This window comes from Bidens hawaiensis, unplaced genomic scaffold (assembly GCF_021521415.1).
Source record: "Bidens hawaiensis isolate Kalapana, Puna unplaced genomic scaffold, B.hawaiensis_p1.1 tig00044053_1, whole genome shotgun sequence".
Lineage (NCBI taxonomy): Eukaryota > Viridiplantae > Streptophyta > Magnoliopsida > Asterales > Asteraceae > Bidens > Bidens hawaiensis.
In genome coordinates this window covers 105641-133506 of record NW_027497805.1, presented here as the reverse complement: position 1 = coordinate 133506, position 27866 = coordinate 105641, and the positions used below count along the sequence as shown (strand labels likewise).

The window sequence follows — 27866 nt, the reverse complement described above, 5'->3', positions numbered from 1 at the left end:
CAAACTGAGACTATTGCAGAAGATGGGTACCGACTCCGCCATCTGATACTGCAGCAGGGGAAGCCAATGTCCAATCTGAAACTGATACTCGTTTTGACTATCTATTTCAGGCTGGGGGTGGTGTTGGCGAGCAGGAAAGCAATCCTGTTGTTAATGAGGAAGGTTTCCGGACTGAGGAATCTCCTTTCCGTCCTCCTGTACAACAGTCTTCCTCAACCCCGATCCGTTTCAGGCCTTCAACTTCCCGGTACTTCGGAGATACAGGCCTAGGTGACAAGCATGAGTTGTTTGTCCCTTCGTGGGGTCTTACAAATGGGTCCCGGTTTTCTCACCCTGGGGCTTGCATGGATTTTGTTGAGCATTGTACGCCACCTGCTGAGATGGCGTATCAACGCGATCTTTCCCGCCATGATCTTCATACCAGTGTGGCCTATCACCTGGCCAATGCTTTAGCTGGTAGCCAAGAAGTCCTAAGTGAATGGCGTACCTTAGGTGGGAAAGTGGGGGAAGCTCGGCGGGCCGCTGAGGCTGCCAAAAAAGAGGCTGAGGAGCATCGTCTTGCCGCCCAAACCGCTAAATGGAAACAATCTGATGCGGAAATCGCCCTTAAGGGTGAGCAAGATCGCAACGCTGAGGCTGCACGCCGATGGAAGGAAGCTTGCGAAATGAAAAATTCCGTTCTTGAGGCTGCTCGAGCTAAAGCTCAGAGGGAAAGAGATGAGTTGACTCGTGCACAGGAGGCTAACTCTTCATTGGAGAATCAAGTGGCCCTTCAAGGTGCACGAATTCATGATCTTGAAGCAGAGTTGGAGTTGCAGAAAGAGCAGGCCAAACTTAAAGATCAGAATGCTGCTGAGATTCAGACTGCTTATAATTCTCTCCTCCAAGCTCAAGAGGAAGCTGCTGCGGAAGCCAAGGAGTTCCGGGCGCGGGCAGAGCGTTTGGAACAGGACCGCCAGTGGTTCCTTACTCGGGGAATTGATGCTGTAAGTTATGCTTAACCTTTGTTGTTTTATTCACGTCCTTAAATATTGGGGACTTATGTTCTTATCTTAACAGGTCATCCGCCATATCAAAGGAAGCAAGGAGTTAACTGACAGCTTTGCCAATGTGATGGCTGCTTCTTCGTCACTTGGGCGTGTTGCTGGTTTCCACGAAGGGGTGAACTATGCGCAAAGCAATCGTACATTCAAAGATCATCCGCTCTACGATGTGAACGTTAAACAAGACCGTGTCAACCGGGTTAAGGAGCATGATACCTTAGTTTTTTCTTTACAAAGTATGCTTCCGGAGTTTGCTTCCACATACGACGGCGTTCAGCTTTTGAAGGACTATCTTGGGGAAGAATCCGAGGACGATTCCTTAGAGGATACATCTATGAAAGCTCCGGAAGATCCATCCGCCTCAAACCCTTAGATTAGATTCATAGGTCTCGTTACTTGTAAATTTTTTCCTTTTCTCTTTATGTAATTATTTTTTGGATAATTAATGGAAGAAATCTTTGTCTTTTTTGTGGATATTCCTTTGTTCAAAGAAAAGATCTGTTAGGAGATATCTCTGAAATCTTCAAATTTTTGAAATTTTTGAATATCTTGGGTAACAATTCTGACGTGGTGGAAAGAGATATCTGTTAGGGACAACTGATAAGACGTGTGTGATGCCTTCGACAGGCTATCTTCATTATCTTGAACTTCCCGTCTGACGTGTCGGTCATCTGTTGGTCCGCGATTTCTCTCTCTTCTGCCATTTTATGGGTCGCATTAATTGCGATGGGTATAAATATGACCCTTGTGTCTTCTATTTATCCTTTAGCGCTTTCGGATTTCTTATCTTTCAAACGTTTGAAGCTTTTCTATTTTCTCTGTGATTTCTTCTTCTTTCTGTGACATTCTTAATCCTTTGTAGTTAAAATGGCTAAAGAGAAGAAAGGTACCCCTACTATCAGTAATTTTGAGGTCTGCCTTAAAGAAGAGGATTATAACGACGTTGTTAACTTATATGGTTTAACAACAGAGTGGGAGCCGGAGCGGCCTGTGAGTGGTTCCGTCACCACTAACCCTCCTCCAAAGAAGATGGCTGTGTACGTGGATCATTTCACCACTGGGAACTTCCGGATTCCAATTACTAAATTCGTTCAATCGGTGTCAACAACCTACAAGGTTCATCTTTCCCAGATCCATCCCTAAATGATGTTGAGAATTCGACACTTCGAATTCTGTTGCCAAACTCACAATTTTGAACCTTCTGTTGGCATGTTTGCCATATTCTACAAAAGGACCTATCGTGATGGATGGTACAGTTTTGCCTCTATTGACAAGAAGAAGACTGTAGGTACAGAATGGATCCGTAGTCTCCATGGTTGGAAACCAAAATTTTTTTGGATCCGAGAGGACGTTATTCCGTTCACCATGACGAAACGCAAGGCGGAGGAACCCATGCCGGTGATTGCGGCCTCCGCTCATGAGGGTCAATCATGGTATCGGACGTGGACCTCCACACCTACCCCTATGCGCCCAATTCACGAAGGGGCGATGGTGTGTGCGAAGATGAGCCGCCTGTGGCCGTTCCCAGATCTGGAACCATACTATGAGAAGGCCGACAAGAGTAAGTGTGTTGTAACTTTTGTTTTGTCGTTAAGTATTTTCTAATGTTACTTCTTTGCTTCATATAGGTGAAGGTTCCGCCTTTATCACTCTGTTGGATAAGGAGGAGGGAATGATGGTGCGACGCCTGATTGAACCAAAGGACGGACCCTTTCTTGATCGGACGAGCAACAATTTTTTGTTCCCCATTTCTCTTCGTCCGGAACCATTGGTTTCTGAACCAATGTACGCCCAAGGTGAGAAATATGTTAAAGAATGCGTCCAGAAAAGTGAGGGCCTTTTGAAACCCAAACCTATAACTGCTATTACTTCGAGCGGGGTGATTGTACTCTTTTCTTCCAGCGAGGAGTCATCACTTTGCGGAGAAGTTTACTCAATTGATGCTAATGAAGCTATGGGCTCGACTGCAGGTCTCACCCGTCAACGAGCTGCGGCTGCTCAAACAACGAGCCATGATGACGTTGGCACCACTGCAGAAGTTGAGGGTCCTAGACCTGATGATGTTGTTGTCGAAGGTGAACGTCCGGCAGTTGATGTAGGCATTTCCAAGGCGGCGGGCAAACGAAAAATTCATCCTGTCAAGGATGTTTCGAAGAAGAAGAAGTCCAAGAAGAACAAACCTTCCGCCTTGGAAGCCCGATTGGAACAACTTGATGCGGAGGACCCTTCGCTAGGTATGCACCGTTTTTCTCACTTTCTACTGTATTGAATTGAAATGTTTTTCTAGCTGTTTGTTGATATTTTTCAGTAAACCTGGATAGCTTATCGGAGAATATTTCTAGGTTGAAGGATTCTCCTTTTCGTCCGCCACCACCGTCTTCTAACACTATTGAAGATCCGGTAGTTGTGGTGGACGATTCCCTGCTGAAGAAGAAGGGGGTTGAGGTTTCTAAACGTGTTGAGGAATCGTCTCCTCAACATGTTCACCACTTCAGGGATCAGGGGGGAAAAAGTACCTTTCCTTATGCTTCCCCAACTTCTCCTCCTCCTGAGGGGGAGGATCCCACCCCGCATCAGCCTAACTGGTCTCTTCGCCGGGATTCAACATTCCGCGAGGTAGACACATGCTTTGAATTTTTGGGGGAGTGTCTCCCACATGGTGAGAAGGAGAGGCGTCGCCTCAGTGTTCGCCAAGAACTGCTGAACTCTCACTCTTATTATTTGGCGAACTCTCTTTCCACCACCCATGAGATAACCAGATACTGGTTATCTATGAACGAACACTTGGGACGAGCTGGCAGCCTCTGCTTCCGATGCTAAACAAAAAGCTCTTAAGGCTATGAATGAGGCTATGAACGAGGCTAGAGAGGCCATACAGGCCTTGGAAGCGGAAAAGGCTGCGCGGTCCGCTGCTGAGGAGGCCAAGACTGCTCTCCAAAAACAAGTGGATGAACAAGCCAAATTATTGGAAGTTCTTCATGCTAAATCAGCATCCAAAGACAAGTGTTTATCTGATCTTAATGCCAAGAGCCGTAACCAATCCTTGGAATGTGCTAAGCATAAGATGGAGCTTGTTCGGGCCAAGGCGGACCAGAAGTGGTTATTGGCGGAGGCTATTCCCAAGGTATGTGTCTTTTACATGCTATAAATAATCTAAGTGTTTAGAGTTTCTTATGCATGAGAGTTTTGATAGGTCATTGCTGATGTCCGAGCAAGTGACGAGCTTGGGAATTGCGTTGCCATCCTTCTCAAAGCTTCGAAGCAGGCTGGTCACCAACTAGGCTTTAAAGAAGGTTATGAGTTTGGCTCAACTTCCAGGCTTCCTGAAGAGTATGTCTTAGCTGGTCAAGATACTGTTGGCATCCTTAAGCAGAAATCAAAGGACTTTGATTTGTTGAAATTTCCTTTGACCGATCAGATAGCTGAACTTGCTGACAAGGAAGACAGTATCCAGCAACTGAAGACTCTTCTTGAGCTTAATGGTGAAGAAGAGGAAGAAGAAGAGGATGCGGGCGGTAATGATGCGGAACATGAAGATGCCGCGCCATAGACAGAATTTTTGTTTTTCTTGTAGCTTGACCTTTTGTTGTAACCCCATTTGTGTATATAAAAGAAGTTTTGATTTTGTATCCGGCACACTTTTTTATCTTTATCATAATATAAGTGTTTTGTAGGATCTTCTTTAAGTGCCAATAAAGGGTTACATAACAATACAAGTCTCAAATGACTGAAATGAAAATTTTCATAACTAAGGCAAAAACCAAATTACACAGAAAGAAATTACAAAGGTTCTTAATATCTAGGTGGGCGCGCAGGCCAAGAGACAAACCTACTAAATGTAACATTTCCTTAGTTGGGCCCCATTCTAAGTTCTAGGGACCTTTATCCCATCCAAATTTTCTAGTTTATAGGCACCTTTAGACAGAACCTTCTGGATTTTATAAGGTCCTTCCCATGTAGGGGCCAACTTGCCTTGAGGTTCTTGTCCTGAAGCTTCATTACTGCAGAAGACATAGTCTCCCGCATCAAATTCACATCTCTGAACCCGCGAGTCATAATATTTTTGCAACTGTCGTTTGTAATTATGCTCGCAGATCGGTGCCATTTCCCTCCTTTCCTCGAGGAGGTCAAGGTTCATCCGGAGTTCATGATCATTATCTTCAATCATAAGGACTCTGGTGTATGGGATACCAATCTCGGCGGGAATCATAGCTTCTGTGCCATATGTGAGACTGAAGGGGGTTTCGGAATTACTAGAATTCCTTTGAGTGCGGAAGGCCCACAGTACATGTGGCAATTCGTCTACCCACCCTATTCGTTTCGTTCCTAATCTCATTTTGATTCCCTCTTTGATCGTCCGATTGGTTCTCTCAACTTGACCATTCTCTTGCGGGTGGGCTACAGAGGTGAAAATTTGAGAAATGTGTAATTCTTTTAACCATTCTTGCAACCCACTGTCTGCAAATTGTGTTCCGTTGTCACTAACGAGCTCTAGGGGGAGACCAAAACGGCATATGATAAATTCCCAAAAGAATTTTTTATCACTCGCTGCTGTTATAGAAGCAACTGGTTTGGCCTCCACCCATTTTGTAAAGTAGTCGATGGCTACTATCAGGAATTTGACACGTCCGGGGGCTTTAGGGAAAGGTCCCATTATGTCGATTGTCCATTTCTGGAACGGCCAAGCTGAAGTAACTGGAACTAACTCGTTTTTTGGACGCAAGGTGTTGGGGGCATGACGTTGGCAGGAATCACATTTTCTGATTTCTTGCACAGCATACACGTGCATGCCGGGCCAATAATACCCTGCGTTCATTCTTGGTCCCGCGTGTAATCCGCAAATACCTTCATGAATTTCTCGAATTAGGTAGTTTGCGTCCTCTGCGTCCACACAACGCAGGAGTGGGCCAAGAAATGATCTCCGGTACAGGATATCATCAGTCAGTTGGTAATTCAAAGCTTTGTGCTTGATCTTCCGAGCTTCAGCCTTCCCTGCTGGAAGTGCTCCGGAGGATAAGTAAGCTTTTATAGGCGTCATCCATGATTCAGCGCCTGTTTGGATTACCAAGCCTTGATTTTGTGGAACGGATGGATGTTCCAGGATTTCCACAAGAATATCTTTAGCAAAATGCTCGAAATTCGTTGAAGCCAATTTGCTAAGGGCGTCCGCCGATTTGTTCTCGCTTCTTTTAATGTGGATAATATTGAAGGAGGTGAATTGGCGGATCAAGACTTTTGCCTGCGATAAATAAGAATCCATGGTGTCGTTTTTTACTTCGTACGTTCCATTTATCTGCCCCGCAATTAACATAGAGTCCACCCGAGCTTCCAAATGCTTTACCCCAAGTTTCTTTGCTATCCGCAGTCTTGCCAGGAAGGCTTCGTATTCTGCCTCATTGTTGGTACTCTTGAAATCCAACTTGATGGCATACGTAAATTCGTGCCCCTCGGGGTTGATTAGCCTTAAGCCTGCGCCACACCCTTCACTGCTTGATGCTCCATCCGTGAACAATGACCAAACTTGTCCTTGTTCCGGAGGTGCTTGGGGTTGTTGCTCTATCAAACATTCTTGTTCTTTGTGTTGCGGGACTTCTGTTACAAAGTCCGCCAATACCTTCCCTTTGTTTGCTGGTCTAAGTTTATACTCTATGGCATGTTCACCTAATTCGATGGCCCATTTAGCTAGGCGTCATGACAATTCTGGCTTACTAAGAACGTTTTTGAGCTTGTAACCAGTTAAGACGTTGATGGGGCGCCCCTGAAAGTACTTGCGGAGACGTCGGGCAGTATAGACTAGTGCTAAAACAAGTTTTTCCAGCATGGAATATCTTGTTTCTGGGTCCGACAGTGTTCTGCTGACGTAATAGATCGGCGTTTGGACATTCTTTCGATCTATCAGGAGGACGGCCCCGATGGCAATGTCCGACGTTGATAGGTATAATGTTAAAGGTTCTCCTGCATAGGGTGCTGTTAACGTGGGCAGCTCCATCAAACATTTTTTAACCTCCAAAAAAGCTTGTTCTGCTTCCGCAGTCCAATTGAAATGTGCTTTCTTAAGGCAATTTCTTAGTGTTGAGATGAAAGGATGGGACTTGGCTACATGATTTTCCAAGAAACGATTTAAAGCAACCAGTCGGCCATTAAGTGTCTAGACTTCTTTGAGGGAAGATGGGGAAGGCATGTGGGCTATAGCTTGAACTTTATTGGGATTTGCCTTGAAGCCCGCGTCCGTAACGATTACTCCCAAAAATTTTCCCTCTTTCATTCCAAACGAACACTTGGCTGGATTTAACTTCATGTTGATGCTTTTCAAAGTTTCAAAGGTCTCTTCGATATCTCTTAGCATCTGATCTTCCTCAACACTTTTGATTACGAGATCATCCATATAAACTTCCAAATTTCGGCCAATCTGACCTTTAAACGCTATGTCCATTAATCGTTGATATGTGGCTCCTACATTTTTTAGTCCGAAGGGCATCATTTTATAACAAAAGGTGCCCTGATCTGTGCGGAATGCTGTCTTATCTTCATCGCACGCAGCCATGCGGATCTGATGATAGCCCTTGTAGGCATCCAGGAAGCATTTGAATTTAAATGGTGCCACAGCATCAACTTTGAGGTCAATTTCCGGCAGAGGATAACAATCCTTAGGACACGCTTTATTGAGGTCTTTAAAATCAATGCACATCCGCCACGCCCCGTTACTCTTTGGGACGATGACTGGGTTGGCGACCCATGTCTGATAATGGATCGGACGGATGATCCCGGCTTGTAATAGGTCCTGGAGTTGCTCATTCATTGCTTTCGTTTGTTCCGGACCCGTCTTGCGTTGTTTTTGAACAATTGGCGTGAATAACGGGTTTACCCGTAGTTTGTGCTCCGCGATGTTCAGCGGGACACCAGTCATATCCGCGGGTTGCCATGCAAAGACATCAATATTCTTTAATAACAACTGTTTTAAAAGAGTCCGCACTATCTCAGAAATAACAGGTCCTATTGTTACAGTTTGACCAGGAAACTTTTTGTTCAAAACCCACTTTTCTGGTTCAGTCCTCAGAAACTGTTTTGGAATCTTGCTAGGTTTTAAGTTTTCAGTTGCAAAGCAATGTCTATTAACATGAATTAATGTGATGCCAGTGCGAGTTGGGACTCCCACTGCGCCATGAGCTATGGATGGATGGGCGTTAAAATCACCAATCGCTTCCCGTCCAAGAATAATATCATGTCTTGATGTTGCTGGTAAAACCAGGAATTCAACCTCTTCGGTTCTAGAATGTATTCCATCACTTAGAGTGACTGGAAATGAAATTACTCCTCTAGGGTGCATTATTTCCCCTCCGAACCTAGACGCTGGAGTGTGAATGGGTTTCAATCTTTCTTTATCCTCTTCGTCAAGTTGGTCAAAACATTGTGCATACATGATGTCTGACGTACTACCGGTGTCGAAGAAGACATAGTGCGAACGATAGTGTCCAAAGAGGGCAGTGATGATCAGGGGATTTTTGTTGTTCGGACCCCCCTTGATCCGTGGAAAAATTACTGGTTCATTCTTCCAATCCTCATCATCGGACTCTTTCCTCTTTTTTCCTGAGTTATATCCACCTTGTATCATATGGACATTCAAATCTTTGATTTGTTTTTTACTCGGACCCTGAATGTCTCGTACGGGTGCTTTTCCGTTGTCGGGTTTTCCATTTTTTACCAAGTGTCCGAGCTTTCCAGATTTCACAGCCGCCTCAATTTCATTTTTCAATGACCTACATTCATTCGTATTGTGACCGATATCATCATGATACGAACAGTGCTTGGTAACGTCTAAGAACGATCTTCTTGTTAGCGGCTGTGGTTTTCTGAATTTTATATTCTCTGTCGTGAGAATTTCAGCTGGAGTTTTTGAAAGAGGAGTCCAATTGTTGGGGCCCCGGCTTGCTGGTCCCGCTTTGTTCTTGTTTCCTATTAGGGATCTTGCATCGAATGGTTTTGATACTTCCGCACTTGGCTGAAGCCTTGACCAGATAGGGCCTTTCACCTGTCTATTAGGTCTTGGATTCTGAAACTCAACTTTGAATTTATGCTTCGGGTTACCATTCCTCAAAGTTTTTTCAGTGTTTGCATATATCTTTGCCGCAGTCATAAGGTCGTCCCACTCTTTTGGCATTCCATCTATGCCAGTAAGTGTGCGGACTAAATCATCACACTTGACGTTTTTGCGGAAGGCACCGCGGAGCATGTCCTTACTTATCCCACCAATGTTCAAACTTTCATCGTTGAACCTGGTGATAAAATCTTCTATGGATTCATTGTCGCGGCGGACAACATCCAAAATTTCTGATTGATCTCGAGTATGTTTCTTCTGTTGACTGAAGTGTTGGGAAAATTTTTTCACTAAGTCGTCCCAACTGGAAACTTCTCCGTCCGGTAATTTTTCAAACCATTCTCTTGCTGTCCCTGTTAGTGTTAATGCGAACATGTGACACCAATAGGGGAGCGTCCAGCCACTAGCACCACCTACCGCAATAAAGTTTTGGAGATGATCACTTGGATCAGTCATACCGTTATACTTACCCACCGATGTAGGTATCTTAGCATTAATGGGAAAAGGTGTTGTGGCGATACTTGCTATGAATTTTGACTTTTCGACGAAGGCCGCGGGGCGGTATGGTTTGGTGAAGTCTCGTTCCGCATTGTTGTGGTATTCGGTATGGCGAACCATATCATGCGGACGGCTGCTTTTCACCTGGGAACTCATCCTACTGTCACCCGTATATATACTGTAATCTCCTGGGGGGTAGGATGAATCATAATCATCAAACTCGTCTAAGTAAGATGGTATCCGCATATTTATGCGGGGGCGAGGACGCAGCCTCGGAAGCTCGCCAAACTCTTGTTCCGTCTGTTGACTGTAACGGGATTGACTTCCTCGCACTGTTGGTGGAGGAGAGGGAGATCCTCTTGGGGATTCCTCATAATCCAAAGTACGAGCATGAAACCGTTCGTTACGTTTTCTGCGCTCATATTCGGCCGTCAAACTCTGTTGTTGTGCATGGAACCACTCTTCAGGAGTTAACGCTCCTCTAGCCTTAGAGTTACGTTGTTGAGATCTCGCCCTGCCAGAATCGCCTGAATCATTTTCAAGATCGAATATCGATCGTTTTCGGAGTGTCTCTTCCGTAATTCGCCTGAGGTTACCCAAATTAGAACCTTCCGGTGCCAAGGCCCATCCCATATCTGGGAGGGTGGTACCGGTTGGTGCTGTGACGTTCTCTAGGGTGAAACCTCCAGGTGTTACGTCAATGTTTCGTGACCCTGGAGCTGTGACTCGCTCAAGAGTACGGCCACTTGGAGTCGTGATGCGTGCAAAAACACTAAGACCTGGAGGTGCTTCTGTGTTAGTTACACGTGACTCAGTTGCAGGGGTTCCCGTCGGCCCTTCAGGAAGTTTACTCATATTAACGAACCAAAAAACCAACGAAAACTATTGTTGTTCTAATACAAATCACGGATGGTGCCAATGAAGAAACACGGATCCACTCCCCGGGTATGGGTCCTGGATCCAATGAGTCCACAAGGTACAATACGATAACTACTACCACAATATAAGTAACACTTCCCAAAGTCCAGTGACCGGAACCTACAAAACAAACACCGTGAGTCTCATTACAGGAAGGACAAGAGGGGGGGTCTTTCTGTAACCACCCTCCGGCGTGAGAATCAGTAACGTTCGAAATGAAGAAAGTACTGAAGTATAAAGACTAAGCGTAGTCAGAATATAGGTGAGTGAATGAATACCTCATACCGTTTGACAAGGTATTTATAGCCGAAGGATGATGGAAGATGATTGGGGCAGCTGTCCTCTTCTAGAAGATTTTTGATAACCACCTGGATGCGTGTCATCGTATGATAGGTTGAGCTATACGTTGCATGTGCATGCATAACAACCTGGATACGTGTCTCCTCATCATTGGCCAATAGGGGAATATTAGCCATGTGCAGGGTTGTAACGACCTTGCCAGATGTCACTGGCTGATTGGCCGAAGGACACCTATTGCCCAAGAAAGCATCTTGGGAAGTCTTCTAGAAGACAATTAGTTATCGACAGCTGTCCCGCTGGCACTATCCTCAAGTTATTATGCGGACAGAAATCTTGTCCTGTGGACGTATTCTGAGGATGCTCGGATGCTTCCGCACGTATTGTGAGGACGTTCTTCCTCAATCTTATATGCGGGTGATCCATATGTCCCGCGGGTAGCTTATAAGAGGATTCTCTGTGACCCGCTGGTGGTACTTAAGGGTATTCGGGTCTTTTTGGTACCCAACCTCTACACCCTTACAAACACGACCCGCAGATAAAAATAACAGTTCCCTAAATTGATCTGAAAAAAGTGTTAACCGAAAGTAGAATTAATACCTGAGAAGCTTCAACTCCTTCAGCAACAATGGTGGCATGATACACCACATATTGCATATCAGTAAGTGTACAAACTGTATCAAACAATAACTTTGGTCTGTCCGGACACCTCAAATAAACAACAGTATACCCTTTCTCCCTGCAATTCTCAACTGTCACCAACGATTTTACGCTTTTAGAATTCTCATATAATCCACATTCCTCGGTATCATAATCTGCATACATTAACTGATGCAGCCTTCTTTGTGTATGAGTACATTTCTAGACACCGCGGTTTGAGCCCCACGTCGGTCTTTATCGCCTTAAGAATAAAAAGGAGAAGTTGTTTGATTTTAGCTAGTCGATCGGGTTCTTCAATAAGGAGTCCGGTTTCATTGTCAGTAATATAAACAATTGAAGCAACTCTAGAATTATGAGTCCAAATTTCGGCCGAGACAACATTGCATTTGAGGTTGGAGAGAACTGCAAAAACCTCGGAAAGTAAACCGGGCCTGTCACGGCCTGTTAACTCGATGGTTGTGTGGTCTGTAACCGACTGGACCCCGACTGAACCCCTTAAAGATCTGAAGCTGCAACCTCTTGGTCCAAGTGACTAAAACATGTAACATACTTATTCAGTATTGATGTAAATTTGAATTAGCAATTTAACATATACCTGTCGGATACAATCCGCGACATTATCCTCGAAGAGCTTATTTCCATACTGATCGGTGACATGAAATACTGCGAATTACAACGAACAACATACGATATTGACGAATAATATTATGTATTAAAATATTAAATAACTAAAATCCAGTTCTTTGTAAACATAGATTACAATGAAAAGGATAATGATGAAGCTAATCAAATAATAATGGTAATAAAATTATAAAATTCAATAATCATCCCAATTAATACTTAAACTAAAGAGTCAACAATAACTAAGAAACAAACAAAAATAAATCAAATAATAATAAATATAACAGACAATAAAGTTAGAGATAAGATAGTGCCAATTGGCAAACTATAGAAATAGTGTCAACAAAAAAAAACAACTAAATAAAAAATATAGAAAAATTACACCACTTTATTCAAGTTAACCGTTTAACCATTTAAAACAAAGACATATTTGTTATCCAAAGAAACAAAGACAAATGTTTTTTACCTTTTAGCCACAAAATTGATTACATTCATTGAAATTTTATTAAGAAGTTGTAAGGTATAATATTATTACCATCCATAAACCATTCTCCATCTGAAGAAATGTAAGCTCTTTTAATCTGTATATTCATATCAGTTAGAACCTGAACAACTTCTACAAACTCCCTCTCTTGTTAGCACTGTCAACCTTCCATAATAAAAATTATATAAACTTTAAAATATACACCAACATTTTATCACCAAATCTAATTAAAATTACGAAAGATTATATTGTACCTTAATCAAAGTAACATTTCTGTATGTAACATTATCAACAGTAACCTTGGGTGGATGCATGCTGAAGAAACGTGTATCGACTCACTGGTAGACGATCAACTTTCCTCGGGTATGATTATGCTATTTCACCGATGGTTCTCTGGAATCTGGATTCTTCCACCTACAAAATGAACAACACCGTAAACTTACCCCTCAGAAAGGGACAGAGGGGTCCTCTTTGGGGTAACCCTCCGGTGTGAGAATAAGAGATTGTAGGAGAAGATAATAATCTGAGAGTAAGGAATTGGAATGTATTTTCTAGCTTGTATTGCTTAATATTGCTTAGTATTGCGTAATATGGCGTACCTCTCCTTGTGGAGTTGATGTGGTATTTATAGTGCTAGGGTTTCCAATGATTGGGCTCAGACCCAATTAGGGCCTTTTTGGCCTCCTCCTATTGCTTTGCGCCACGTGTCCTTAGGACACCTGGTGCTTTTTCATTGATTATTCTCTGACCCAGGTATTTTACCTGACCCATGTGCAATCACGTGGTAGCACATGGGTTTTGCTGAGTTGTCCACCTTTCATTGGTAGCTGTCAACATCAGCATATTCTTATTCCTTAAAGGATACCTTCTGGAAGGTTGTCTGACGTGCACAATCAAGGTTGTCCTTATCCTGATTTGGATAAGGACGAGGTTGATTATGTGCATGTGTGATATGCGCTTATCCTGAGGATGCGCGAGGTCTTCTCTTTATTCTCACGCGCAGATGTTTCATGCGCAGATGTGATATGCACAAGCATATGTAATATACGCCACGCGCGGATGCGCCACGCGCAGATGTGATATGCGTGAGCATGTATGATTCGTGAGCATGTGATATGCGCCACGCGCGGATGCGCCACGCGCAGATGTGATATGCGTGAGCATATATGGTGCGTGAGCATATGTGATGCGTGAGCATATGTGATGCATGAGCATGTGATATGCGCCATGCGCATAGGTTTTGGCTTTGTGCCTTCATAATATCTTGATTTCAAGCCTCTTGTCTATGTCTTGTGGGTTGACCCGCCTCGCTCGGTGTTGAGGCGGGTACATACCTCTTCAAGCCCCCCCAGTCTAATGTGTGTCTTGTCTCGCGCGAGCGAGGTAAGATAGATATTAGACTTAATAGTTTGCTCTTTTAATAGGGTTTGTCTTTTTCTTCTTATTGCTCATCGTTGCGCGAAATTATATCCTTTTGGTTGAAACGAATCGTCCCTGTACGTGGTTGGTTGTTGCTGACATGCGTCAGAGATGGAGACGTGTCAGACTTTTCGTGTGCTCGAGGTGCTACAGTTGCCTTTCATGTCCCCTCACACAGTCAGGAACACGTGTCGCGCTCGCGTTGGCTTACACCTGCGAGTGGTGGCGCGTGAACTCTGGCAGTACCTGTTTCGTTCCCTTTCGTGTCCCCTCACACAGTGTGTCAGGGACACGTGTCGCGCTCGCGTTGGCTTACACCTGCGAGTGGGGGCGCGTGAAGTCTGATCAGTACCAATTTCTCTCTCTCCTGGGCCTATAAAAGCAAGCCCTTTGAGTTTTTATCCTTCATCTTCCTTGTTATTTCAGAGCTTTTTTCTTCCATTTTGTTCCAATTGCCTGTCTATTGCTTCCAGACTTCCGTTCTTGAAGTATCCTCTGTCCGATTTTACAGTTGTATGTCTGATAGCCCATACACCACAATCTCCCCCAGCCAACGCCGTGTGAAGTCGTTAGTAATGTCTACTTTGAAGAAGACCGGCAAGGGGAAAAGGGCTGCCGAGGCCTCATCGGAGGAGGTGGGGAAGGTTAAGGCAGTGAAGAAGTGGGATGAGATCCCTTGTAAACTGAGGCAGTCCGATTTTGACAGTCTTATCGCCTCTCAGGGTTTTCTCCCTGAGTATGGCTGCATGCTGCCGGCGGCTGGGCAAACAGCGGCGGATCCGCCCACCGGCTATATCTCCCTGTATTGCCATTTTTTCACCCACTGCAACCTTCGTCTCCCGATGACAAGGTTTGTGGGTGCGCTGCTTCGATTCTATGGGATTCATATATCCCAAGTCCATCCGTTTGGACTTGTGCGCTTGACTCACTTTGAGTTCATGTGCAAATCTCAGCGCGAGGAGCCCACCCCTCGGCGCTTTCAGTTTTTTTATAAGCCAAAGATCCAAGATTCTTGGTTCTCATTTATTCCTCGCAGTCAGAAGGTCAAGTGCTGCACTGTTTCCTTCAAGAGCCTTCATGACTGGTCTGAGAGATTTTTCTATATTAAGGCTGGTGTGATCCCCATCCGCATGACCAAGCGCGCGATCTCTTCTGCGCCCGCGGATGTGGGTGTCTTCAAGAACCCAACTGGCGCCTGGGTTAAAAAGTTGACTGCTGAACCATCCCCCGCCAAGAACATTTGCGAGGAGGCGCTGGTGGGGGTTGGTATGAGCAGGAGGTGGGCCGACAGCACGACTGAGCCTGTTATCCAAGTTGACGGCTTGTGTAAGTTATTAACTCATTGCATTACTTCTGCGCGAATATAATTCGTTTTGCTAATATCATTTGTCTTGTTTTGTGCAGTAAGCAAGGAGTATGTCCACGCCGCCTATGATGAGCATATGGAGGGTGGCTCTGTCGCGCTGGGCGCTGGGGAAGTTGGCTTCCCCGATCGCTTCGATGACATGTTCATCCCTGTTGATCTGGGATTTCTCTTTGACAGCGACGCGCCTGGTAAGCCTTTGTACTTATGCTTATGCCTTTATAATACCAAATTGGTTAACATTTCTGTTGCACGTATTGTAGATGCGCTCGAAAACTACGAGCTGGAGCTCGCAGAAGAGGAGGAGGAGGAGGCTGAGGTGCCCCAACTAAAGCGTAAAGCTAAAGGGAAAACTGGCGCAGGGGCCAGTAAGAAACAGAAGAAAGATGATGCCCCTGTTGCTCAGGATCCTCCTACTCAGGCGAAGGGACTTGAGAAAACCCAGGAGTTTACCTCCAAGTTTTCCTTGTCTTCCTTGCCTCAAAATGTGGGCAGACCTCCTGTCCACACGAGGTATGGTGCCGCCACCTCCTCCCTTCGCGCGGCAGAAAAGGGAAGCGGCGCTGCGCCTGCTGTTTCCTCTTCGACAGGTATACTTTGTTTATACTTTATGGTTTTATGAGCGCGATTCTGATAGAATTATTAATGAATCTTTGCTCACTCAAATGTTTGTAGAGCCGGCGACCTTGGTGGATCAACCTCAGGCGCAACAAGGTGCCGAGGCTGCGCCGGAGGTCGCTTCGAAGTCCCCTGTTTTACCCCCAAAAAGGGGGAGAATGGACTTCATGGCGATGTTTAACTCGTGAACGGCGGTGCGCCAAGGTATGTATTGCGCTTTTATTTTCTGACTTTTTTCTTTTAGATCAAGTCATGAACCATTTCTTTTTGTTGATTTTTTCATAGGAGTCATAGCTGGCGAACAAGCTGCTGGCGCCGGTGCCAGCGCCGTTGGTTCTGCTCCTGCTCCTGCAAGCGCTGAATCTCCCCTCATCGGGATTACTAAGGAGCAGGAGGCCGTTTTACGCGCCGATCTGGCGGCGTCGAGACCTCCCTCACCTCCTCCTGCGCGCAGCCCTCCTCGCGAGACTGGTTTTGGTTCTTCCAGGTCGCAGGAGAAAAGGCCTGTTTCAGAGGAAGATGAGGTTCAACTTGAAGATTCCGACGGCGGCCGTGCCAGCCCTGCAGCGCCACGAGATTTCGCGGCGCAGTCTTCTCGTGGGACTGGCGCTGACTTTTCTGCTTGCTCCCCGCAGGTATTGGTTCGTTTTGCTCCGCTGCGCGGACTTCCATATTAGTGTTTTGATGACTTAGATCATTACTTTGTGTTTGCAGGAAGCCGATCACATTTACCGCTCGAGATGGAATATTACTGAGGACAGCTCATTTCAGTCCATGGGTGTGTGTGAGGACTTCTGGGCTCATTCTGTGCCTCCAGCTGAAAGGAGGTTTCAGGAGGACCGCGCTCGCGTGGACTTGCTCAATGACCATCTGTTCGCTGGGTCGGCTTTCTTTGCTGCCTCCCAAGAGCTTCGCTATGATTACGTAAAGGTACGTGATGCTCTTGCGGAAGCCAAGCAAGAGGCTAAAGTATCTGCTTGGAATCTTTCTGATGCTCGAGAGAGAGCTGAGAGACTCCAAGCAGAGCTCAGCGAAAACCGAGCAAGTGCCAACACTGCCTTTGTGAAGCGCGGGCATGAGCTACAGGCTGCGCGGGAGAAGCTACAGGCGGACGTGGCCAAGTACGCGCGGCGAGTGCGCGACTTGGAGCTGGACGCGGAGGCGCGTGACCAAGCTCTTGTGCAGTCTATAACTGACAAATCATCATTGGAGAGTGAGGTTGTGCGCCTGAAGAAGGAGCTTGCGGCCGCGCGGGCAGAGAAAGATGAAGCCTTGGCGACGGCAGCGTCTAGCCAGGAAGCACTCGATGCTGCGCGAGCGGAAAGGAAAAAGGCCTTGGCGGCAGCAGCGTCCGACAGAGAGGAGATGAAACAGACCAAGGAAACTGTTGAGTTGTTAAACTCTCAGATTCCTGTTCTTGAGACGTCTGTTTCTTCCCTCGCGCAGGATCGCCAATGGCTAATCTCACAGGGTATGACTCGTTGCGCTTACGCGATGAAATACTCAGACGAGTTTCAGACCCTTGTGATGGATTGCAACGCTGCCTCGCGCTTGGTGGGTCGAGCTGAAGGGTTCCAGGATGGTTGTAAATATAGCGTGCTGAAGAAGAACCCATCCGACTACCCTTATCAGCTCGACGTTGTCTGCACGGACATGGCCGAGATGGGGGAGAAGTATTTGAATACTCCCATTCCCATCATTGGGCATGTATTTTAACCTTAATGAGTTTACCTTGACTTATTTTCCAAGTCCTTTTGTACTCATACTTTTTCTTATGATTTGCAGATAGCCGCGCTTGCTGACCAGCCCGACCTCGGCGCGCTAAAGAAGCTACTTGATGAGTGTAAAGGGGCTGGTGGCGGCGATGATGGCGCGGGGAATGCTGCCCCTGCTAGCGGCTCTGGCGTGGCCAAAGGACCCGCTCCTGACACTATTGTGATAGAAGACTCCATTCAAGACGAACAACTTGACTATGGTCAGTTTGGAGATGATGAGGAGCGTGCTGCGCCAGATGCTGAGGGAGGTGATGAGGGCGATGAAGAGGCTAACATCGATATAGATACTTGAGAAGCCCTTCATGTTTTTTTTTATTTGTAGTTTGTATCTCATCACTTTGTAAATTTGTAAACTTCAATGCTTTGGAATGAAATTTTGTTTTCCCTTTATTTGCATCTTGCGCATTCCCAATTCATCTCTTTATATTGCATGTTTGCTTGTTGAATATAAGATATGCTTGCACGTTGAAATAAGAACAAGGTTGTAAGGAAATTATTTTACTTAATCATTGTCATATTGTAAGTGATTTTGCAATATCCTGATTATGTTGACACGTGCCTTGGCGTTTCATTATTCCTCTTTTGCGCGACGTTATCGCGCATTTATTATAGGGAATTATGAGTTTTTTAGCCTTTACGTGTCAGTATGTGTTACTCAGATATCCATTACAATTTCATGCGCGACCTCGACCTGAGACCTTAACAACTATGTTTTGGCATTTGCTTTGCCTTAGTTGTGCTTAGGTATTTTTATGGTCAGGCTGCGCAGCATGTAGGATGGATGTTGTGAGTGATTTGAGCTAAGGCTCACATTATTGGGCTAAGGCCCTGAGCTAAGGCTCATATTATTGGGCTAAGGCCCTGACGTTTTAGAGTTAAGACTCGTTAACGCGTTTGAGCTTGAAGCTCGCGCATGTATGTTTTACTTCGTTTTATTTTTTGTTTTGATGTCAATACAATGTTGTCATATTGCCCAAAATTAATAAAGGGAAGTGTGAAACATGTATGCAAAAGGTAATAGAATCCACATTAAGAGAAGATAGCGCGTATCATTATTCATAATGGCTTAAAAAGCCTTGATTACAAACTTGACAATTTTTACATGAAACATTTTCTAAGCTGTGCCGCGTTCCATGCGCGCGGGATCTTCTTTCCATTCAAATCTTTTAAAACGTATGCGCCTTTTCCCAATTCTTCCGAGACTTGATAAGGTCCCTCCCAATTGGGGGACATCTTTCCCGGGGGTATCGCGCGGCTAGCTTCATTGTTTCGAAGGACAAAATCATTCTTCTTGAAGTGGCATTCTTTCACGCGCTGATTGTAATATTTTTCCAGTTTTTTCTTGTATTTGGCTTCACTGATGATAGCCGCCTCTCTGCGCCCTTCAAGTAAGTTGAGATCCAACCTCCTTTCACGCTCGTTATCAATCTTGCTCATCATGAGCACTCTATGGGATGGGCATCCAATTTCTGCTGGAATCATAGCCTCCGTTCCATAGGTTAGGCTGAACGGGGATTCGCCATTGCTGGTTTTGCTTAATGTCCTGTGCGCCCACAGGAAATTAGGTAGCTCTTCGACCCAAGAATGGGATTCTCCCTCCAACCTTTTCTTCAGCCCATTTAGCAAGCTTTGGTTCGCGCGCTCCACTTGGCCATTCCCCTGAGGGTGGTATACTGGAGTGAAGATTTGGTTGATGCGCAATTCCTTAAGTCAGCTGGATATCTTCCTTTCAGTGAATTGTTTGCCATTGTCGCTCACAATTTCCATGGGCAAGCCAAAACGGCATATGATGTGGCTCCAAATAAATTGCTTCATCGCCTCGGCTGTGATTTTTGCTAGTGGCTTGGCTTCAACCCATTTTGTAAAATAGTCTACCGCCACTACCAAAAATTTTACTCGCCCTTGCGCTTGCGGTAGGGGACCCACAATATCGATTGCCCATTTGTGGAAAGGCCATGCGGAGGTCACCGGAATCAAGTTGTTCTTTGGCCGCATGGTGTTTGGCGCATAGCTCTGACATGCTTTGCATTTTTGGATCTCTTTTAATGCGTCCAAGTACATGCCTGGCCAATAGTAACCTGCGCTCATTGCCTTGGCAACCACCATGCGCGGGCCAGCATGTATTCCACAGATTCCTTCGTGTATCTCTCTGATCACATAGCTTGCTTCCTCAGCATCTAGGCATTTCATGAGCGGTCCAAGATAAGAGCGTCGATATAATGTACCATCAAGCAGTTCATAGTTCTGCGACTTGTGTCTTATCTTCCTCGCCTGTGCGCGATCGTCCGGTACCTTTCCCTCCTTCAAGAATTCCATTATTGGAGTTATCCATGATGAAGGGGTTGTATGAGTTACAAGGACAGACTTCGCTACCACCGACGGGTTGCTCATTACTTCTACCCTGACATCTTTGCCAAAGTGATCGAAGCTGGTTGATGCCATCTTACTCAGCGCGTCAGCAGACTTGTTTTCACTGCGCGGAATATGTATGATTCTGAAGCAGTCAAATTGCTCGATGAGCTTTTTCGCCTGCTCTAGATACAGAGGCATGGTGTTCTCCTTGGCATCATAAAGGCCATTGACCTGTGCTGCTACCAAGTATGAATCAACATGGGCCTCTAGCTTTTTAACTCCGAATTTGTGCGCGATGCGCAGGCCAGCCAGCAGAGCTTCATACTCAGCTTCATTGTTGGTGCTCTTGAAATCCAACCTGATTGCGTAAGTATATTCATGATTCTCTGGATCCACCAGTTTGAGGCCTGCGCCGGACCCTTCGTTGTTTGAAGCTCCGTCAGTGAATAATCTCCAAACATTTTCTTCATCATTAGCTCGCGGAGGGTCTACCTCGCGCTGAGCCTCTTCAATTTTTCCTTCACGGATTTCTGTGATGAAATCAGCTAAGACTTGTCCCTTTATTGCTGGACGGGGCTTATAGGCGATCGTGTGCTCTCCTAATTCCAGCGCCCATTTTGTCAGCCTTCCTGAGAGCGCGGGACGCCGCAAGACTTGCTGGATATTGTAACCAGTCAGAACTTCAATAGGATGACCATTGAAATATCTATGAAGCTTGCGCGACGCGTGTGTTAGTGACAAAACTAACTTTTCCATGATGGAGTAGCGCGTCTCAGGATCTGTCAGCACCCGACTCACATAATATATTGGTGTTTGGATTCCCTTGCGATCCACCAACAATACTGCGCCGATGGCGCGCTCTCCTACTGACAGGTACAATGTCAAAGTTTCACCAGGAAGTGGAGCTGTGAGCGCGGGCAGATTTATCAAACATTCTTTTATCTCACTGAAAGCTTGCTCGGCCTCAGGAGTCCACTTGAATTGGTTTTTCTTTAGGCAATTTCTCAATGTGTTAACGAATGGAGTAGATTTGCTTGCATGGTTCGCTAGGAACCTGTTGATTGATACCAATCTACCATTCAACTTTTGGACTTCTTTCATGGTGGATGGCGAGGGCATGTCAAGGATGGCTTCCACCTTCTCAGGGTTCACCTTGAAACCATCCTTGGTGACCATTACACCTAGAAATTTCCCTTCTTGTACGCCGAAAGTGCATTTGCTCGGGTTGAGCTTCATGTTTACTTCCTTTAGGCGCCCAAGGGTTTCTTCGATGTCTTTGAGCATTTGTTTTTCCTCCCTGCTTTTGATCACCAAATCATCCACGTAGACTTCTAGGTTTCTTCCGATTTGCTCGTTGAAAACCGCATCCATAAGTCTTTGGTAGGTGGCTCCCGCATTCTTCAAACCAAAGGGCATTTTTGTGTAACAAAAAACACCCTTGTCGGTTCTGAAGGCGGTCTTGTCCTCGTCTTGTGGTGCCATTTGAATCTGGTGATAGCCCTTGTTGGCATCCAGGAAACATTTGAGCTTGAATGGCGCCACAGAGTCCACCTTCGCGTCGATATTTGGGAGGGGGTAACAATCTTTTGGACATGCTTTGTTGAGGTCCTTGAAGTCAATGCACATCCTCCATGACCCGTTACTCTTCTTTACCATCACAGGATTGGCTACCCATGTCTGGTATCGTATCGGGCGGATGATGTTTGCGCGCAGTAGATCCTCAACTTGCTCATTCATGGCCTTCGCCTTCTCATCCCCCATGACTCTCTTCTTTTGAGCAATTGGCTCTACAGACTTGAACGTGTTGAGAGAATGTTGCGCCAGGTCTCGCGGAACCCCAGTCATATCAGAGTGTTGCCACGCGAAGACCGACATATATGTTGTGAGCAATCTTTTCATTCTCAACCTCGTGTCGTCTGATATCGTAGCGCCAATTGTGATTGTTTGCTCTGGGAATTTTGGGTTGAGAATCCATTCATCTGGCGCGTTGTCTGCCATTGGAAGTTTCATTCTCCCTTCCCGTGGTGTACTTGTTACTGCACACAAATGATCTCGGTATACAAATGTTACACCTGTTGGTGTTGGGAACCCCAACGCGCCGTGCGCTGGCGACGGTATGGCGTTGAATTGGGCAATCGTTCCTCTACCCAAGATCATATTGTGGCAAGAAGTGGTGGGCAAGACCAAGAAGTTGACAACTTCGGCTCGCTTGTGTTTCTCATCCCCCATAGTTAGTTCAAATTGTATTTAACCTAAGGGGTGAATGATTTCATTTGAAACACCAGAGATTGGTGCATTCACAATTTCGAGCCTTGCTTGGTCTGCTGGATCCAACTTCCTGAAACATTGCTCATACATGATGTCTGATTCGCTGCCAGTGTCCACCAGGACTTTTGACACTTCATAATGAGCAATGTGTGTAGTGATGACAAGAGGACTGCTGATAGAAGGGCCTCCCCTGATTCTTGGGAAAATTACTTGTTGCTCGCGCCAATCTCCTTGGACTTGCGCGCTTCTCTTTCTTGATCTTTGCCCTTGCCTTCCTCCCTCGGCTACACAGATTCTTTTGAACTTTTTGCTGGCTGAGGCTCCTTCTGGTTGTTCATTTTCTGGTCTTGGGTTTTTCACCAGGTGAGCCAGCTTGCCTGATTTCACATCTTTTTCAATTGCATCCTTCAAGTGGTGGCATGCATCAGTGTTGTGTCCTGTGGACTTGGGAAACTCATAATACTTGCCACTGTTTGATGGTCCCTTATAGTGTAGTGGCTTGGGGCTTTTGAACTGGACATTCTCAGTGCTTAACACTTGTGAAGGCGTTTTAGTGAGGGGAGTCCATATTCTTGGCAGAGGTCTGTTAGGATCTCTGCCGCCTTCCCTCTTGTCACCCTCTCCGCGATTACGAATGTCTTTTTGGGGCTGGGGTGAGCTTGGTTGCGCCTGCTTTTCTGCGGGAGAAAAACTGGTTTGTTGCAACCTGGACCATACAGAGTTTTGTTTGCCCCTTCTTTCGTTGTTCCGCGGTGCTTCTGCTTGATGCCCTCTTTCTCTCGCTCTATCTTGGGCAATTTGTTTTTCATTTCGCGCGAAGACTCGCGATGCTTCCATTAGCTTGGCCCAAGTGGTTGGCATGCCATCTCTGCTCACAAGAGCTCTGCGGAGTTGATCACTGCGCGCACCTTGTATAAAGGCCACGCGCAAGAGTTGCTCAGTGATACCTCCAATTGCCAGAGACTCCTGATTGAAACGAGTTATGTAGTCTTCAATCGTTTCATCATTCCTGCGCACGCAGTGCATGATGTCATCAGGGTCGCGTGTGTGTCTGCGCTGCTGTACGAAGGGAGCTTGGAACTTTTCCAATAGTTCCTCGAACCCATCGATTTGCCCAGTCGGCAAGCTTTCGAACCAGACACGCGCCGCGCCCGTGAGGCAGCGAGCAAACATGTGACACCATGTTGGCATCGTCCAGCTTTCTAGGTTTCCAGTGTTGTAAAAACCTTGTAAGAAATCGTCTGGATCTGTTGTGCCGTCATATTTGCCCAAACCACTTGGCATCTTGGTTTTGTGCTGAATGGGAGCCTTCGCGATGCGCTCAGTGAATTTTGAATGTTTCACCAAGATGGCTGGCCTGTACGGTGTGGTTACGTCCACTTGCCCTCTCACTGGTGGGCTGTACGGCGTGTACAGATCCATGTCGGCTTTGGCTCCAGGCGTCATGTTCATGTGCGCGCGGAGCTGTGAGCCTCCTGCATGAGTATCTCGCGTCTTCCTCATGCTGTGCACTTCATCACTGAACTCAGCGTGTTCAGTGTGAACAGAGTGACCATCTTCCGGCGCGCGCGCCCTTTTTGTTGTTCCTTGATTGGTTTGCTTATCAAACGCGAGCCTTTGTGTTAAGTCGGCTAACTTTTTGTGTTTGACCAGCTCATTGTACTTGTCCATTAGACGTCGTTGCTCGTTTATGAGCCATTCTTTAGGGTCATTGGATTCATCTTCTGGACCCATTGGTCCTTTTTGTTTCGCGCCAGTAAGATTTTGGAACGTGAGATCGTCTGGAGGAGTTTCAGTCTGGCTATGAGGAGTTGTGATGAAGGGATGGTTACTGGTGGTGCGCGCAGAATCACGCGGCACCCTCAGAAACTGTTGTCCCTCATTAACATCCTCACGCTCAATATCCTTCAGAACTTGATCGCTGTTACGAACACCAGAAACCATGGTGAAATTTTTTTAGAGAACTGATGAGATTTTGTTGCCGTTGTAACAGGTGATGGCGCCAATGAAGAAACGTGTATCGACTCACTGGTAGACGATCAACTTTCCTCGGGTATGATTATGCTATTTCACCGATGGTTCTCTGGAATCTTGATTCTTCCACCTACAAAATGAACAGCACCGTAAACTTACCCCTCAGAAAGGGACAGAGGGGTCCTCTTTGGGGTAACCCTCCGTTGTGAGAATAAGAGATTGTAGGAGAAGATAATAATCTGAGAATAAGGAATTGGAATGTATTTTCTAGCTTGTATTGCTTAATATTGCTTAGTATTGCGTAATATGGCGTACCTCTCCTTGTGGAGTTGATGTGGTATTTATAGTGCTAGGGTTTCCAATGATTGGGCTCAGACCCAATTAGGGCCTTTTTGGCCTCCTCCTATTGCTTTGCGCCACGTGTCCTTAGGACACCTGGTGCTTTTTCATTGATTATTCTCTGACCCAGGTATTTTACCTGACCCATGTGCAATCACGTGGTAGCACATGGGTTTTGCTGAGTTGTCCACCTTTCATTGGTAGCTGTCAACATCAGCATATTCTTATTCCTTAAAAGATACCTTCTGGAAGGTTGTCTGATGTGCACAATCAAGGTTGTCCTTATCCTGATTTGGATAAGGACGAGGTTGATTATGTGCATGTGTGATATGCGCTTATCCTGAGGATGCGCGAGGTCTTCTCTTTATTCTCACGCGCAGATGTTTCATGCGCAGATGTGATATGCACAAGCATATGTAATATACGCCACGCGCGGAATGCGCCACGCGCAGATGTGATATGCGTGAGCATGTATGATGCGTGAGCATGTGATATGCGCCACGCGCGGATGCGCCACGCGCAGATGTGATGTGCGTGAGCATATATGGTGCGTGAGCATATGTGATGCGTGAGCATATGATATGCGCCATGCGTATATGTTTTGGCTTTGTGCCTTCATAATATCTTGATTTCAAGCCTCTTGTCTATGTCTTGTGGGTTGACCCGCCTCGCTCGGTGTTGAGGCGGGTACATACCTCTTCACATGCGGTTAACAAGTTTGGCAAACTCTTGATCAACATTTAAAGAAGAAGACCAACAATATTCCATTTTGTTGAAACTGTATGAGATGTGAATAATAATATTATTATTTGTTGGAGCAAGAACACAAGCAGAGAGAGGATGCCTGGTGTATGGGAATTTGACAACTGCTGCACTGCCCAATATTCAAACACTTAAATAATAATAATGAATAAAAACAAAATGAGAACAAAAGTTAATGTCTTTTAATTCAATTTCTATATTCAACATAATTTTTTACGTTAAAGTTTTGTGGATATACATCTCAAAAAACACATGTTTTCACACCTAGTCATTTATGATTTTATCTACTTTTATTTCTATTATAGTATTATTCGAGTGGAAAATATTAATGTATTTCATTATTATAAAATTCCCTAATGGGTCTTTTTGACCAACCTAGTTTTATCACTAGCTATTGTTTAAAAAAAACCTCAAAATGGTCATTCATAAACTGTTGGACCAGATGTTCTTCTCCTGCCATTTGCACAATCTTAAAACCAATAAAATCTACCTATTTGTTCGTATTTGTGGGACCGACAGAATTTATGAGAACCGATCAAACTATTTGTGAGGACAAACCAAGCTATTTGTATAAACTAATGAAATTTGAACTCTATTTGTACGGACCAATAAAATTTGTATTTTTTTAAATATTATTTAGTTACAAACATCATAATACGAAAATAACAACTTATAAAAATAAAATAAACTTGTATAATACTTTTATAATAAATTGTAAACAATAAATTATAACTTTATGTTATCAAAATAAAAATCTTATAAAAACAACACGATGTTTTATATAAATTTTACTTAAATTTATAAATTTTATGTTTGCTACAACTGAAATTCCTTATAGTTCGAAATTATTTTATCAGAAAAAATATATATTTAAAGTTTTAGGTTGATGGATTGGTGATCTAATAACAAACGCAAAGCATTAAACACTTTGATTTGAGAGGGTGCGAGAGGTTTTAGGTTCAATTTCTGTAGATGACAAAAGTTAAAAAAAAATCGACGTTAAAAAAATTTAAAAGTTTTAATATTTATAATAACTAATCTGTTTTATTTACGGCTGTCATATAAATTCAGTTTGTTGCATAAATTTAGTCACATACTCACATGAATAATATTAGACGCCAATTTAGTTATATTTAATCATTCAAAACAAAATTATTTAAATATGACACTTTTTGCTACATTGCGTCACACATTCTTTCAAGGGTTAGGTTATTTGTAGAAACAAAAATAAGAAGGATGAGCAAATTTTTTAATTAGAAAAATCTCCATATAAAATAATAAAAAATAAATAAGAAATCATAAGTCAAAATTTAAAAAATGTAAAAAAAACGAGAATGTTTCCCTGTCTTCTTTGTTCTAAAAAAAGATATAATGTTAAGAAAAAAATATTATTGTGTTTTTTATTTATTATTGTGTTTTTTGTTTATTTTCATCATTGATCGTATTATATTACTCAATAAATATTGTGTTATATTTTACTCGATGTTGTGTTATATTTAGCGATTTATTGTGCATTTTTTATTTATCATTGTTTTTTTTTCGTCATTGTGTTTTTTCTCTCGACATTGTGTCTTTTTTGTTTTTTTAACTTGAAAGACATGGGAACATTTTAGTTTATTATTATTATTATTTTGATTAATTATCATTTTGATTAATTATTGTTATTATTATTATTTATATTTTGATTAATTATCATTTTTTAATTTGTTTTTAAGAAAAAAAATTTTACACAATTCTTCTCACACTTCCCCTTTTGTGTCTCATTGCATTTTAATTTTTCTCTTCTTTTAAATAAAGCTAGTTTGTCATCATTGTATTTATTGTGTTATAAACTAGTATATTAGTACACATGATATTAATGAAGTCATTATATAAATGGAATAGTAAAGGTAAGAACACGATATTTTATTTAAATCTGAATCTTATATTCATACACTTTTTATGCGCGTGTAATCACTTTTTTTATATATTGTTATACATCCATTATACGAGTAGTTTAGGTACCATCGCAATTCGTGGGGTGAAATGGTGAATGTTTTGAGTTTGCCAAATGTTATATGAATAACTAAAGCAACTCAAAAGAAAACTAATAATGAAAAGAAACAAATTGACAAGAAACTCAAGTATTAGTGTGTTTTCATTACTAAAGAAAACTAATAATGAAAAGAAACAAATTGACAACAGAAATTAATATTCAATTTTTGTTTCCACACGACTTTTTATACACTAAGTCTTAATAATCTATCGCTCTAAAAACACATGTTAAGGCTATGTGTAATGAATATGCTATAAATTAGGGCGAATTACGACACATGACGCTCAGTCAGTAATACTATATATAGTGGAGGGGCTACAAAATGGGTGATTTACGTCATGTGAC

At 44.0% G+C, this 27866-nt stretch overlaps 1 pseudogene across 1 annotated transcript in view; it reads right to left on the bottom strand.

Moving 5' to 3' along the window:
• The window catches only part of LOC143594662 (ACT domain-containing protein ACR4-like), a 31489-nt pseudogene extending 5997 nt beyond the window's left edge, over positions 1 to 25492 (bottom strand). The window contains exons 1-5 of the transcript XR_013146375.1: positions 25428 to 25492; positions 12871 to 12931; positions 12668 to 12781; positions 12107 to 12174; positions 11452 to 12043 (exon numbers count right to left, since the gene is read on the bottom strand). The product of XR_013146375.1 is annotated as an ACT domain-containing protein ACR4-like (transcript). The remainder of the gene's footprint in view (positions 1 to 11451; positions 12044 to 12106; positions 12175 to 12667; positions 12782 to 12870; positions 12932 to 25427) is intronic.
• Between the last annotated feature and the right edge of the window lie 2374 nt (positions 25493 to 27866).